The 7967-nt window shown below is 35.6% G+C and overlaps 1 long non-coding RNA gene across 1 annotated transcript; it reads left to right on the top strand.

Annotated features, from left to right (window-relative positions):
• Positions 1-4361: 4361 nt before the first annotated feature.
• LOC143239539 (uncharacterized) lies at positions 4362-7719 on the top strand. The gene is made up of 3 exons (XR_013021232.1): positions 4362-4835; positions 6441-6622; positions 7399-7719. It is a non-coding gene; the product is annotated as an uncharacterized LOC143239539 (long non-coding RNA).
• The last annotated feature ends 248 nt before the right edge of the window (positions 7720-7967 follow it).

Raw genomic sequence — 7967 nt, 5'->3', positions numbered from 1 at the left:
CTAAAATTTAACAGTTTGTAATGTTCAAAATCTGCAAATGTTCCCGGTCAAATGTCTGTAGGTTCCCGATTAATAAGCTTTCATTACAGTTGTTCCTTCCGACTTTTATAGTATACCAAGGGTAACAAACCCAACAATATAGACTGTCTCTTGGTATGTCAATTTATAAACACTAGCCAAGGTTCTAGAAATTTCATTTGGTCAAAGAATACTAGACGATTACCTTAATGCTTTCGTAAAACATATCCTCTACACGTGTAATGAATAGAAGGGTATTTCGCAAAAAACATATAACAGTATAAGTTACATGGATGTTTAAATATAGATATATAACTCAAATAAGCATCGCTGTTAAAATAAATATATATTAGTAAGTCAGTGACTTAAGAATGATCAAAACTTTACTGGTATACAAGACGGACTGAAGAAGGCGAAAGAAAATGTTAAAACTACTTTCACTGCACAAATCTTTTCATAAAATTAGTTTGTTGACGGTTGGTGTGTTTTGTTACCTGCTTTCAACGTCCAGCTTTTAATGTTCTTCCAAAGTGTTCCATATTATTAATTAATTGGTAGACATTGGCCACAGAAGTGTCTTACAGGCCAATGTTGAAACGTCACGAGTCAAAGACGAAGTAAGTATAACTCAATAAACTGCTTTTCATATCAGTCTTATGGTGGCTGTTAGAGTAGAAACTTCATCTGTATTTATGTATTAATGCAACAGCAACATTTTCTTCTTGCATTCCTCCTTATAGAGCACTCACAACTATGGCAGGTGTTTAGGAATAAGATTAATATTTCTGACGAAACAATAATCCCCTGGGGTGCTCAAAGACTAAACTGTCCTCCTTCTACCCCGCACTTGGTAGGAATTATGAGATAATTAAAATCGAGGTTTAATGAATATAATTTTAGTCGCGTAAATGCTTGTCTGGGAGGCGTGGAAGAAGACTAAGTGAAGACGAAGCGAACCCCCGACTGAAAAGGAAACAAGAAGAGACGACGAGAAGCAGGACGGATAAAATATAAACGATATATCAAACTTAAACGGGCCAATTCAAGGCCGGACGTGGATCGATGGATCAAAGTGCCCTGGCAGGGATCTATAGATCCAATGCCTAAGATTTGGTGTTGGAAAACGGGAGTACCTCGAGAAAACCCACGTTCACTAGACGGAACCGAATGAAGCCCGCCTAGTGCTCTTGAGATGAGCTGGTCCTGAAAAGTGAATTGTACCTGAAACGAGACTGAAAAACATAATAAGTTAGTAAAATGACAGATTGCAAGAGTTACGATGTGTTGGACTGATTCAGGATAAATGTATATGGGTATAAGTATTTACATCAGGATTTGGGAGTGGCTGCTATGTTCTTGAAGCTGGAAGTGAGTGAGTTGCGATGAGTGGATTTTTTGTAGTATTTTGTTGCTAGTTTAATAAATCGTTCAAAGACTGGCAGAATTTTAGTGTGTCTTTGAACCTATTCTGCTGGTGTGTAGTGTGGTAGACGATGTACGAGTCGTATTATTCGATTTTGAAGTCTCTGTAATAGTAATAATTGGTTCTTGTTAATGTTGCATGTTACCATGGCTCCATATTCTATTAGAGGTCTAATGAATGTTTTGTAAATATATAATATAGCTTGAGATCTGCAACCGTGGGTATAGTGACTACTTTTTTAAAGGTACGAGATTTTGGTTAAGACTTTCTTCTTAATGTTTTTGAAATGAAAATTCCAAGTAAGTCTCGTGTTGATTATTAGTCCGAGGAATTTAGCGGTATTAGAGAAGGAGATAGGGGTATTATAAAGATTAAGTTTGGCAGATTAACGTGTTTTAATCTCTTGTTAAGCCTACGGTGAAGGATTATAGCTTAGGTTTTAGAGGGATTGAGTGTAACTTTCCATTTCGAAAAAAAAAAAATCGAAATAGAAAATTTCGTGGCAGGTATTTAGTTTTTAAAGGAAGATGATCTTCCCGACTGGGGTGTTCAGGGATATTTATATCCCCCTTCGCCCCGTTCGCGTTAGAATTTTAATAATGTCATAAATTGTGTTTAATTTCTCCTGACGATGCAGTATGTCGGATGTTTGAGAAGTTGACCTACTGAAAATAGTTTGGAAATAGTTTCAGAGGAAAGCAAGGAAAAGGCCGGACGAGTGAAGGCAACAGAGCGGGAGTAGTCCAGGCTGAAACAAAGAAGAACGAAAAGAAGCAGCAAACCAACAACACGCCAAACGCCCCCTGTTCAGGGACACCGAGTGGCGGGGATCTATAAATCAAAATGCCTCAGAATTTGGTGTGGGGGAAAGGGGAGTACCCCGATAAAACCCACTTTCACAAGATGGGCGCCGAATAATCTACCTGTCTTGTGCCCAATGCTGGAATTAAAGGAAAGCATCGAATTTTGATTAGACAATAAATTAAAATAGTATTTAGTTTAACTAGTTGAGATCTTGAAGACTAATTTTCCTGTCTTGTGACCAGAGCTGAAATAAAGAAGAAAAATTAGTTATTATTCGTCATTCAATTGAAAAATTATGATCAGTTTTACTTTTTTGAGTTCTTGGAAACTAGATATGCGTTATATGGAGATGTTATTTTGTGTGCGGCGCATGTCCTGGTATGTAATTTGGCTGTTAGGCAATTTCGTGTCTCTGAGTTTTTATAGTATTTATGGGCTAGTGTTGTGAGGCGGTCAGAGATAAGAGGTATGTTGCAAGTATCATGTATGTATTTGATAGGAGTGCATATGGGTAGTCTAAGTGCCATTCTTAATACTCTGTTCTGTTTGAAGTGATCTGACTGTGGTATTTTTTCATGTTGTATGTGATTGGGGCTCCGTAGTCAATTTAGAGGACGAATGTTGGCTTTATAAATTTTAATAATGGTATCGGGTGTGCAGCCTTTGTCGCTTTCAGTTAAAAGTTTTAAGTGGTATATTCTATTGCTAACAGATTTGTTTATCGTGTTGAAATGTTGTGTCCAGGAGAGTCGCGTGTCAGATGTTGAGTCGTGTGTCATTCCTAGAAATTTAACATATGAGCTTAATTTGATTTTATTGTTTCCTAATTTTAGATTTATTTTTTTCAAGTTTTTATGATGTTTATTCTGGCTGTGCCTGAATGCTATGGCAGTGGTTTTGTTAGGGTTTAGTAGGACTCTCCAATCGTTACACCAGTTGACTATGGCATTAAGGGTTTCTTGTATTCTGTTACTAGCGATTATTGGGTTACGCGATACACTCCAAATGGCGATGTAGTCAGCGTATTGAGAGAAGTATGTGTAGGTCAGATCAGGAAAAAGTATGTTGTTTACGAAGATAATGTATAATAGCGGAGATAGAACGGAGCCTTGTGGAACACCAGCAGTGATATTAAATGTCTTAAATATAGTATTGTTTATCTTAATCACTGCAGTGCAGTTAGCTAAGAAGTTCGAGATCAATCTGGTTAATTTTTTGATTAATGTTTAAAGAATGAAGTAGATATCTAATGGCGTTGTGCCATACTGACTCAAAAGCTTTTTTGACATCAAGGAAAACAGCGATCGTTGTTTGGTTATTGTTAAAGGACTTGTATATTGATTCTGTGATTCTCGTTAAGTGATCGGTGGTCTGTCTACCTTTACGTGAGGAGTTTTGGATTTCGGGAATTAGGTTATTGTTCTCGCGAAACAAAAGCATTCTTCTTGAAATTATTCTTTCTAAAGTTTGCCAATGCAGCTCAATAAACTTATGAGCCTGAAGTTGTCCGGGTTAGAGTTTTCTGTATTAGTTTTTGGAATTACGATTATTTTCGTCTTTTTTCCAGACGTCGGGGAAATATCCAGTTACTGGAGATAAGTTCAGTATGTTAAGAAGATGATGTAGAAGGTTAGTGGATGCCTTTTTTAGGATGATGTTCCTGGTACCATCGTCCCCAGGAGAAAAGTTTTTAAGTTTTGAGATGTTAGTTTTTAGTTCTCCTATTGTTATTAATCTGCTGTACATGTCATTGTCCGTGGGTATATTCGTATTATTTTCTGTGATATTGGCCGGAAACAGAGGAGTGTATAAGTTCGGTTTACTTGACACATGGTTGTCTATACTGAGTTTGGGTAATTGGTTATTGATATCTGCAAAAGAAGTGGTAAAATAGTCAGCAAGTAAATCAGCTTTGTCGACGTCAGTTTTCCAATATTATTGTATTTGATGTGTTGGAATAGTTTACTATTATTCTTTTCTCCCATTAGTGACTTAAAGTTTTTCCAGAATTCTTTTGGGTTGTTTCTACTGTTATTTAATATGTTACAGTAATTGGTCCAATTTTCTTTTTTCAGAATACTTATGTGGTGTTTGATTAAGGCATGAGTTTTATTTATTTTTGACTTAGTGTTTGGTCTCTACTTTTCATGTCGAGTCGCCTGAGTTTCCTGCGTTTTTTAAAAAGATTATGTATTTCTGGCGTCAGTGTCCAGTGTTGCGTGGGAGTTTTCTTTTGTGTAGAGGGAATGACTGTATCCATGGCTTTTCGTGACGTCGTTAACGTACGTGTCTAGTTCAGATTTGTTTGTAACACTTGTTATTTTGTCTGGTAACAATGTGGTTAGGGTGTTGTTGAAGGTTATCCAGTCAGTTTTAAACTTTCCATTTTTGCACCAGTGAATGATTTTATCTAGTGCTTCTTGTACTTTCTTAGCTGCTAGTGGGGTCCCATGAAGTGCACCATAAAGCAATGTCATTGGCATATTGTGATGCGTGAGTGAGTGACGTAGTCGGCTGCGGTAGGTCATTAACAAAGAGTGTATACAGTAGAGGACTAAGGACTGATCCCTGTGAGACACCTGCATTAAAGGTGAATGACTGAAATAGGTTTGAATTGATTCTGACTTAAGCTGTACGGTTTTCTAAAAAGTTTAAAATGCATCTGATGAAAGTGGAAAGTATTTTGAACTTTAAGAGTTTGTATTTTAAACCATTGTGCCAGACTGTGTCAAAAGCTTTTTGCACATCTAAGGATACAGCGAGTGGAGCTTGAAGTTTGTTGAACCCCGTAAAGCTTGTTTCTATGAGCCATACAAGTAATATTAAGTATTAAGTATCAGTAGTATTACACATAAATACTTCAAATACACACATCATTCTCTTAACAGCTTTTTCGTTTTCTTTTCATAATAAACTGGCCCGACATGGCCAAGCGTGTTAAGGCGTGCGACTCGTAATCTGAGGGTCGCAGGTTCGCATTTCCGTCGCGCCAAACATGCACGTCCTCCCAGCCGTGGGGGCGTTATAATTTAACGGTCAATCCCACTATTCGTTGGTAAAGGAGTAGCCAAAGAGTTGGCAGTGGGTGGTGATGACTAGCTGCCTTCCCTCCAGTCACTGCTAAATTAGGGACGGCTAGCACAGATAGCCCTCGAGTAGCTTTGTGCGAAATTCAAAAACAAACAACCAAACAAACAAACATAATAAACTCTTCATTGCACATAAACATGCAGCTTAACCCCGTTTTCTTCGGGTTTTCGAAAAACCTTGTAGTATCTGCTTCTCATTCAAAATTTGATAGACTAAAATATATTTTGCAAATATTTTAAAGAAAAACTTATGTTTGATTTTTGAAAATAACCTAAGAACATTTTTTTAAATCAGGGCTTCCTTATTAATGATGTTTTGGTTGTTTTTTTTCTTTCACTGGCAATGAAAAATAAACCCTGAGGAGAATATTTAGATTGTCTTTTGTGTGCGAGATTAAATATATGATGGAGTAGAGGTATAGTTAATAATCTATAACTAAATTGAACCCTTTGAACATGCGTATATTAATGATAGAATTATCGGTTCAGATATAAGACGATAGATGCGTATGTCAAAAAAATTGTCGTTTAGTACACTTTCAGGTGATGGAAGTGTCACCTCAACATTGAACGCAGCAGACAAACAAGCCAACAAAGAAACAAAAGAGATTTTGAGTTTTATGTATATACATATAAGTAAGTGTTTCGGTTCCACCACTGATAAACGTTTGGGAGCATAAACAGTTTAACTTTTTGCACATGTTCATAGATCTTAACATATGGCTAAAACTTAATACGAAAAAGAATTGCTCTTGAGTAATTCCAATCTCTTAATGTTAATTGGTATTGCTTATAATTCAACGAGGGTGCTTGAATTCCTGGCATTATAGTAATTTAGTCAAAATCATTAATTAAAGGTAAACAGTTCACAGACCTCCAAATATCTGGTGAGTTAAACAAAACAAAAACAAACACAAGCATTATTATTTGAGTTCTCTATTAAATAACGAAAATCAGTTAATCTTCACAGTTTCTAAGATTTGGGAATTTCATTTCATTTGAAAGTACACAGTTTATTCTATCAAAGTATGAGTAAACTTTGTTTTATGCATCAGTTTTTATATATTTCAAATAAAAGTTACAATTTAGTGTTCTCTTCATTATAGAGTTCCCTATCGCTACAACAGCTCTGGCCATCATAGGAAAATGTGGATATATTGGTGTCTATCTTGCCATGTATCAGCAGGCAACAGAACTCTACCCAACCCCACTCAGAGCTCTTGGAATGGGAACTAGTGCCACCATTGCCTGAGTAACAACGATTTGTGCACCTCACATCGTCTATCTGGTAATATTTTCTGGTTCAGTCTTTGTATTGTAAAATACAAGACGAATAACATAACTGAAAATTGAACACTGTTGAGAGATATATCATAAAATCATATTTATATCTTGTTCAATCGAAACTTAAGGCTATGCATATTACATTAGTCAAATAATTGAGTCTCATTTGTATTTTTTTCTCTCCAATAATTTTTTTAAATTTATTTTTTCAACAATTGGATCTTTCGTATCAAGGAAAGCATTGATAATTATGATTTATCAGATTATGCTTTAAATAAAATAATTTAATTTAAACAGAAAATATCATTTTATAATATGAAATACATGGTAGCCCAAAAGAATCTTTTCTTTTTTAAATGCAGTAATTAATTAACTAAGGATATAACATCTTGTATTCCAGCGTAAACAGATTTTAATGATACCTCAGTAGACTTCAAATTATGTGCATCATTAGGGCTCTCACAAGTAAAATACAAAAACAACTTTCGTTCATACTATTGGTTGTCTCAAATACAAAAACATAAATTAGAGAAATTTGTAAAAAAAAAGTATAATATATTAATAATTTGGAAACGGTTAACAGATAGACTGAGTTAGATTTTGCAGAATAATAACGTTCATTCTTTCTCAGGTGTTTTATAAAAGTGACTCAGTAGTTTAACAAATCTATGTCAGAATGTCTTCAGCGTAACTTTATAAACAATACAATAGACTCTGTGTTGTTCGTTTATCAGGATATTTTATACTTCGGATACGTTTTTATGATTTGTTTTTATACAGACTACACAGATCTAGATGTGGAGTTAAAAGAATTGACAAGAAGAAAGTCGGTTCTACTGTGGAAGAACAAGATCTGGAACCTTTACCAACTGTATAATCTTGACGTTGTATTTACTCAAAAGTTGATGAATGAATTTTCTCATTAATATTAGTTTAAGTAAACTTTTAGCTTAATTATTCTAACTTACGTAAAATAAGATATTTGAACATATTTTCTTGGTGTGGTTATAATGATTCTCTATAAGTTTGTTTACTAAACGTTTATTTCTAAATATTTATTCAAACGAATCTTTACTTCTAGAGCCTGAAACTCACACCAAAAACACCTTAATTAGTCTAATGGTGGTTGTAATGTTTATTCTGCTAAAGGCATGGCCAAGCGTAAGGTAAGGTGTGCGACTCGTAATCCGAGGGTCGCGGGTTCGAGCCCGCGTCGCGCTAAACATGCTCGCCCTCCCAGCCGTGGGGGTGTATAATGTGACGGTCAATCCCACTATTCGTTGGTAAAAGAGTAGCCCAAGAGTTGGCGGTGGGTGGTGATGACTAGCTGCCTTCCCTCTAGTCTTATA

Source organism: Tachypleus tridentatus, chromosome 13 (assembly GCF_004210375.1).
Source record: "Tachypleus tridentatus isolate NWPU-2018 chromosome 13, ASM421037v1, whole genome shotgun sequence".
Classification (NCBI taxonomy): domain Eukaryota; kingdom Metazoa; phylum Arthropoda; class Merostomata; order Xiphosura; family Limulidae; genus Tachypleus; species Tachypleus tridentatus.
Note: the sequence above shows the minus strand (reverse complement) of the source record. Positions and strands in the feature narration are given on the sequence as shown.